Source organism: Salvelinus sp. IW2-2015, linkage group LG20 (genome assembly GCF_002910315.2).
Source record: "Salvelinus sp. IW2-2015 linkage group LG20, ASM291031v2, whole genome shotgun sequence".
Taxonomy (NCBI): domain Eukaryota; kingdom Metazoa; phylum Chordata; class Actinopteri; order Salmoniformes; family Salmonidae; genus Salvelinus; species Salvelinus sp. IW2-2015.
This window is the reverse complement of record NC_036860.1, coordinates 49,505,980-49,514,413: the sequence shown is the minus strand read 5'-3', so window position 1 is coordinate 49,514,413 and position 8,434 is coordinate 49,505,980.

Genomic DNA, 8,434 nt, shown 5'->3' with positions numbered 1-8,434 from the left:
TGCGACAGACTTTCAATGTTCTTATTATTACTTAAATCCTTCCCTACAGTATGTATAATCAAACAAAAAAAGCTTCCCTTGATTTATCCTAATGAAAAAAAAAACYTAAAAACCCCTTGGAATTAATCCAAAATTTGCTTGAATGTCAAAAAATAAACCCCAAAATGAACTATAACTTCCTTTATACTGTATGCAGAGACATAAAAATGGTATCCACAAGTTCATCTGACTCTGGGGAAGTAGATAAAGGGCTTCATTGAAAAAATTCTGAAATATCTCTTAACCATTTGGAATTAATGCCTAAAATGTATGTTTTAACCATATCCAAAACCTTAACACTTAACTTGGAGAAACATTGATAAACATCTTCAATGCCAAAATCCCGAAGTATCCCTTTAAGGCTTAAGGTTTGGGATAGGGTTAAAATAAAATATAAACAAGTGTCTACCACTGGGATTGAACACTCAACCTTCGGATCCGGAGTTAAGCCTACTTGATGGTAATAGCACTCACTGTTGCCCCTAGTGGACGGTTTTGAAGTCKTTTCCCGACTCCCCTAGTGGCCGGTTTTTATGTCATTTCCCGACGTCCTCAATACATGGACAGAAGTCCAATTTCGAAGTCAATCTTGAGCCATTTGGTTGATTTTATTAGCACAACATGTAACTGATTAAAACCCAATCAGGATATTTTTTCTATTGGTGTTCTGTTGATTGGGGTGTATTATATATAGCGTTTTGCCACAAAACATGATTATTTGTCTCTCCAGAATACAATTACCTTGAAATATATTTCAAACAAAATCATGTCTATCTTTTCACTAGCCCATGACATGGTATGATTTAAAAATAATAGCTCTAGCCTATCAAGATAAGATAAGATATACACAATATATACATTTATCAAAATGTGACCAACTGGCTGACTTACTTAAACAAATGTGGTTTCTACTGACAATTGAGATATACAAACTATGGCATAAGGGGCAATCCGTGATTTCGATTAAGAGATTAATGGGCAAGCTACAGGTAGTACAGACGTAGTCAATATAACTATTTGTTCAGCACTTTTGAAATGTACAGCGACAGAATTCAGAACATGGGCCGTTCTTACAGTATTCTCCCTGTACACCAAGTCAGAACCGGGTAGGGTAAGTAAGGGGAGCATATAAGCAGACAATGAAACTCCTTACAATATTCAATGAGTATATTTCTCTAAAACAGGCTATTAATAGGCTACATGTGCACCATCAAGTCAGAACAGTAGGCTAAGTTATGAGGGAGGAAAGGGAACAAATTATTAGGGTAAGGCACATCGGCTACTAATAGCTTACTACACAACATACACTAAGTATTACTTTCTTGGCTAGAGTATACATATCTCTCTGGCATATTACATAATTTATACAGCAGCATACAATACATTTTTGGACTCACCTTGTTGTGCTGTGTTCACCTGAACAGGAAGGCTGCGGGCTTCCTGTTCCTTGGGCTCTAGAAAGAAGCCCAAAATTCCGACTTGGAATTCCGAGTTGGATGACCGTTTAAAATTATTTTCCCAGTCGGAGCTAGTTTTATACGAGTTCCCATTTGTCTTGAATGTGGCAGAAGTTATGTTTGATTGACAGCATTGCCAATGCATTCAAACCTTTCTGGCACACGGCGTTACCCCCTTTTTTGTGATATCCAATTGGTAGTTACGCTCTTGTCTCATCGCTGCAACTCCCCTACGGAAGGTCGAGAGCCAAGCCACACCAATGTGTCGGAGGAAACACTGTTGAACTGACGACCGAAGTCAGCTTGCAGACGACTGGCCTGCCACAAAGAGTCGCTAGAACACGATGACAACCTGGCCGGCCAAACCCTCCCCTAACCCGGACGATGCTTGGCTAATTGTGCACCACCTAATGGGTCTCCCGGTCACAGCCGGCTGTGACACAGACTGGGATCAAACCGGGGCTACTCATTGTTGAATTTGCAATATCCAACTTGTGTAATGTTTATGTCCAATTTCCGATTTCCGATTGGCAGGGTTTGAAAAGAATTTGACAGTAGATTGCCGACTTGATGCATGATGATGACTGCTTGTCTATCTTGCTAGCTAAGATTTTTAAAGTATGATGTTGACATGACTAGTCCAATCAAAACTACGGTAGATATAACATGATTTGACATGATTTTATCTGTGGCCAATGACCTTGAGTCTTCTTGGATGGGCACTTCTAATGTAAGTCTACGGCAGCACCCAAGGGGCTAGAATTTTTTTGCTCTACCTGTATATCCCCATGAGTGACAGAACACTGAGCCAATCACGGCGCATCCACAGAACATTACCAACCCCTGCGCTCTGTACTTTCTGCTGGCTGCCCCACTCCACAGAAAGCACTGAGCTAGGCTGAAACACCTGCATTTTGGAGCTGCCTTACTCAAGAAAGTGAAAAAGAGACCATGTTGTATGCAGTTTTATTAATTCAACATGTATATTTTGTTGTTGTTAGCGAATGATGGGTCGCCACTGTCTCCGTCCATGTTCACCCACATCCTTCCCATTAATGTAAGTAAATTACTGTGCAGTTGCTCAAGGTTGTATTTGCCAAGGCAACAGCTACTCTTCCTGGGGTCCAGACACATTAAGGCACTTACATTACATATAAAACAAAATATTAAACAGCACATCAAATAACATTATTACACCACTACATATCATATATCTACAATACAAAATGTATACCACCATAAAACAATATTACAATGTACGTGTGTCTAGAGTGTGTGTACTAGTGCTTGTGTGTGTATGCGTATGTCTGTACCTTTGTGTGTGTTTCTTCACAGTCCCCGCTGTTCCATAAGGTGTATTTTGACCTGTTTTTTAAATCTGATTCTACTGCTTGCATCAGTTACCTGATGTGGAATAGAGTTCCATTTAGTCATGGCTCTATCTAGTACTGTGGCTCTATGTAGTACTCCCATAGTCTGTTCTGGACTTGGGTATTGTGAAGAGACCTCTGTTGGTATGTCTTGTGGGGTATGGATGTGTGTCCGAGCTGTGTGCTACTAGTTTAAACAGACAGCTCGGTACATTCAGCATGTCAACACTTCTTACAAGAACAAGTAGCGATGAAATCAATCTCTCCTCCACTTTGAGCCATGAGAGATTAATGCTAGCTCCCCGTGCTGCCTTGTTCTGAGCCAAGTGTAAAAAAAAGTCCTGCCTTGTTGATAGTGTTGTTAAGTCGGCAGAGCAGCGCTTTATTATGGACAGACTTCTCCCCATATTAGCTACTGTTGTATCAATATATTTTGATCATGACAGTTTACAATCCAGTGTTACCAAGCAGTTTAGTCAGCTCAACTTGCTCAATTTCCACATTAATAATTACAAGATTTAGTTGATGTTAGGGTTTATGGAATGATTTGTCCTATATGCTTTGATTTTAGTTTTTGAAATATTTATGACTGACTTATTCCTTGCCACCCATTCTGAAACTTGAGTCATCTGCATACATAGACACACTGGCTTTACTCAAAGCCAGTGGCATGTTGTTAGTAAAGATTGAAAAACGTAAGGGGCCTAAACAGCTGCCCTGGGGAATTCCTGATTCTACCTGGATCATGTTGGAGAGGGTTCACATATGTATTTACTTTACTCATCGCGCTCTAGTGACTCCTTGTGGCGGGCCAGGCGCCTGCAGGATGACTTCGGTCATTATTTGAACGATGTTTCCTCCGACACATTGGTGTAGCTGGCTTCCGAGTTAACCAAGCGGGTGTTAAGAAGCGTGGCTTGGTGGGTCATGTTTCGGAGGACGCATGACTCGACCTTCATCTCTCCCTAGCCATTTGGGGAGTTGCAGCGGTGAGACTAGATCGTAATCACGAAATTGGGGGGGTGAATCTTTACTTTTTTCCCAAAAGTTTACTAAGGGTTGGTAACAAGCTGATTGGTTGTTACCCCAGCCACCCCAGTCATAGACTGTTCTCTCTACTACCGCATGGCAAGCGGTACCGGAGTCTAGGACAAAAAGGCTTCTCAACAGTTTTTACCCCAAGCCATAAGACTCCTGAACAGGTAATCAAATGGCTACCCGGACTATTTGCATTATGCCCCCCCCAACCCCTCTTTTACGCTGCTGCAACTCTCTGTTTGTCATATATGCATAGTCACTTTAACTATACATTCATGTACATACTACCTCAATTGGCCCTACCAACCAGTGCCCCCACACATTGGCTAACTGGGCTATCTGCATTGTGTCCTGCCACCCACCACCGGCCAACCCCTCTTTTACGCTACTGCTACTCTCTGTTCATCATATATGCATAGTCACCTTATCCATATCTACATGTACATACTACCTCAATCAGCCCGACTAACCGGTGCCTGTATGCAGCCTCGCTACTGTTATAGACTCGATACTGTATATAGCCTCGCTACAGTTATTTCTCACTGTCTTTTTACTGTTGTTTTTATTTCTTTACTACCTATTGTTCACATAATACCTTTTTTGCACTGTTGGTTAGAGCCTGTAAGTAAGCATTTCACTGTAAGGTTGTACCTGTTGTATTCGGCACACGTGACAAATAAACTTTGATTTGATTTGTATTGTGGCGTAACTACAACGTTGTTGATCCATCCTCAGTTTTCTCCTATCACAGCCATTAAACTCTGTAACTATTTTAAAGTCACCATTGGCCTCATGGTGAAATCCCTGAGRGGTTTCCTTACTCTGAGTTAGAAGGGATGCCTGTATATTTGTGGTGACTGTGTGTATTGATACACCATCCAAAATGTATTTAATAACTTCACCATGCTCAAAGGGATATTCCTTTGATATAAAAGATATATATTTTTTAGTTTTCTTTACCCATCTACCAATAGGTGACCTTCTTTGCGAGGCATTGGAAAACCTCCCTAGTCTTCGTGGTTGAATCTGTGTTTGAAATTCKCTGCTCGACTGAGGGACCTTACAGATAATTGTATGTGTGCGGCACCAAGATAAGGTAGTCATTCAAAAATCATGTTAAACACTATTAGGATGTTGATTTAAGGCAGCCACCCGCACCTCTCTGATTCAGTTGTACAACTGACTAGGTATCTCCCTTTCCGTTTCCCTATTATTGCACACAGAGTGAGTCCATGCAACTTATTATGTGACTTGTTAAGCACATTTTTAATCCTGAATATATTTAGGTTTGCCATAACAAAGAGGTTGAATGTTTTTTAATTCAAGACATTTCAGCTTAATTTTTTTAATATATTTGTCAATATTTCTAAAAACATAATTCTACTTTGACATTATGGGGTATTGTGTGTAAGCCAGTTTCAAAAATCTCAATTTCATCAATTTCAATTCAGGCTGTAACACAACAAAATGTGGAAAAAGCCAAGGGGTGTGAATCCTTTCTGAAGGCACTGTAATTCACATAAAATCTGAACTTTACCCCGCCAATCCCACCAACCCCAGATTGAGAGATAGTAAAGGGGAATTTCAACCTTTGACATTTATCACTTACCTTGATTGAAGTTCCCACACACTGTTTTTTTTGGAATCTGGTAAGATGCCAGTAAAGTCGGCTGAATTCCGGTAGATGGAAACGGCCCGATGTACTTGGGCCGAATCTGGGCAGTCATTCATTTTGATTCCGGGCAGAGTCCAACAACTGATTCCGTGCCGATTCAATCAGTTTCGCCCCCTCGGAAGAGGGCCGCTTCTGGGCCGATTTCTCATTGCTAGCTGGGGTGTTCGTGCTCTTTGATGTCGCACAGACACATAGTGCTGGGTGGTAAATCTGTGTGTCAGAGTGAATGCAAAAGTCTTACATTCAATTCAACAATATCTAGAAAAATCTACTTTACTAGCTAATTCCCTGCAGAAATGTATGTCTTACTAGGTGTGTATGTATGGCGTATCAGGGTTTGAACCGGGTTAGTTAGCTAGCTAGTTAGCTAGTTTATTACTAAAGATGGTGGTGTGCAAAACCACTAAATATACACCCATGCATTGTTTGTGCAACAACAGTTTGTATAACAGTACAATCAAATTATAGAAGAGGCATGTGTATTAAATGTAACAAAAAGCCAGCCAGCAACAACATAAGCTAGAAGTKGCTAGCTAGTAGGGAGAAATGGTACGCTAGCTAGCGCAAGGGACAAGGGACAAACGGTTGTAGTATCAGCAAGGCAATCTGATATCCATACACATGCTCCAATATTCAGTGCAGAGCAGAATATTGCATAATTGTACACCTTTACACAAAAGCAAGTCCTAGAGCAAGACCATGAAGCACAAAAGCGAGACCTAGAGGAACATATTTATGTGTTTGCGAGGTATTGCTTTAAACAGATAAAGCAATACCTCGCGGGACAACACCTCTCCCCTATTTAACCTAGATAGTTTGTGCTACGTGTGCCTTTCTAAAAATGTATGTAGTTCTGTCCTTGAGCTGTTCTTGTCTAATGATGTTCTGTATTATGTCATTCTGTATTATGTTTCATGTTTTGTGTGGACCCCAGGAAAGGGTAGCTGCTGCTTTTGCAACAGCTAATGGTAACCTAATAAAATACCAAATACCAAATATTTATCATAAACTGGAGATTTCACTATTCAGCCTCAACAGAATAGAATGTAACCATGCTTAAAAGTTTACTTTGCTGTCTGTCATCTGCCAACTCTTAGTGAGATCTTTAACACAACTATAGATTCGGTAAAGCKTACCACCCTGCATACCACTGCTGGCTTGCTTCTGAAGCTAAGCAGGGTTGGTCCTGGTCAGTCCCTGGATGGGAGACCAGGTGCTGCTGGAAGTGGTGTTGGAGGGCCAGTAGGAGGCACTCTTTCCTCTGGTCTAAACAAAGAMCCCAATGCCCCAGGGCAGTGATTGGGGACACTGCTCTGTGTAGGGTGCCGTCTTTCGGATGGGACGTTAAACGGGTGTCCTGGACTCTCTGAGGTCATTAAAGATCCCATGGCACTTATCGTAAGAGTAGGGGTGTTAACCCCGGTGTCCTGGCTAAATTCCCAATCTGGCCCTCAACCATCACGGTCACCTAATAATCCCCAGTTTACAATTGGCTCATTCATCCCCCTCCTCTCCCCTGTAACTATTCCCCAGGTRGTTGCTGCAAATGAGAACGTGTTCTCAGTCAACTTACCTGGTAAAATAACGGATAAATAAAAAATAAAATAAATAAAAAAAGAGGTCAATCGAATTCGCCCCCAAAACAATGGAATTGCAATGCAAATGCATGGGGGAAAATATCCTCAATGCCACCCAGTAAAATTTGCCTATTGTCTATATGTGTATTTCACACTATGTTGAGGTAAGAGTATAATGCTTGTATGGATGTCAACCCCAACACATGTTCATGTCATRGTTACCAATCAACCGCGTTAGTGGTTAGAGCATTGGACTAGTAATCAAAATGTTCGAATCGAAGATCGAATCCCCGAGCTAACAAGGTAAAAATCTGTCGTTCTGCCCCTGAACAAGGCAGTTAACCKACTGTTCCTAGGCCGTCATTGAAAATAAGAGTTCTTGACTGACTTGCCTAGTTAAATAAAGGTAAAAAATAAGGACTTTGACTACCACCACTGATTTCTATTTGCTAGTGATGCTAAGACCGCTGGGAGAGACAGGGAGTTCCTCCAGCGCCTCCACCAGCACAACCAGGGCCTTCACTACTCGCCTCCTCTTCACCTGGTCCCAGTGGGATTCTTCTCGCCCTTCCCTGGGAGTACAACAGGAAGGCTGCACGCTGCCAGCGTTTCCTATTGCAGCTAGATCTCTACCTGGCAACCATCCAGGGAAAGCCCTGGAGTGGGCCAACGCCGTGTGGGGAGAAGGAGACGCGGCGCTGGACCATTTCGAGGATTTCACCCTCCGTGCCCGAGGGGCGGGTGAACGTCTCTACCATCTGAGGCAGGGGACGAGGAGCGTCCAGGGGTTCGCCATGGACTTTCGAACCCTGGCCGCCGGCGCGGGATGGAGCAACAGGGCCCTGCTCGACCACTATCGCTGCAGTGTGCGCGAGGACGTCCGTCGTGAGTTGGCCTGCAGGGACACCACCTTCACCTCCGACCAGCTGGTGGACCTGTCCATTCGGTTGGATAACCTGCTGGCTACCCGCGGACGTCCAGAGCGGGGTCTGTCGGTTCCATCCCCCAGCACCACACTCCGATGCCCATGGAGCTGGGAGTTGCTGTGCGCAGGGAAACCGGAGGAGGTTCCGTCTCGTGCACCATCTGTGGCCGCAGAGGTCACACTGCCGGTCGGTGCCGGGTTGGTTCCTCTGGGGATCGAGGCAGCAGGCAGGGCACTCTGGTGTCACCCCAGGTGAGCCGGCACCATTCTCACCCAGAGCCTTCTGTTGCACACATGTTTTTGTATGTCACTTTTCCAGAATTTTTCCCGCATTCCCAGCATAAGGCGCTCGT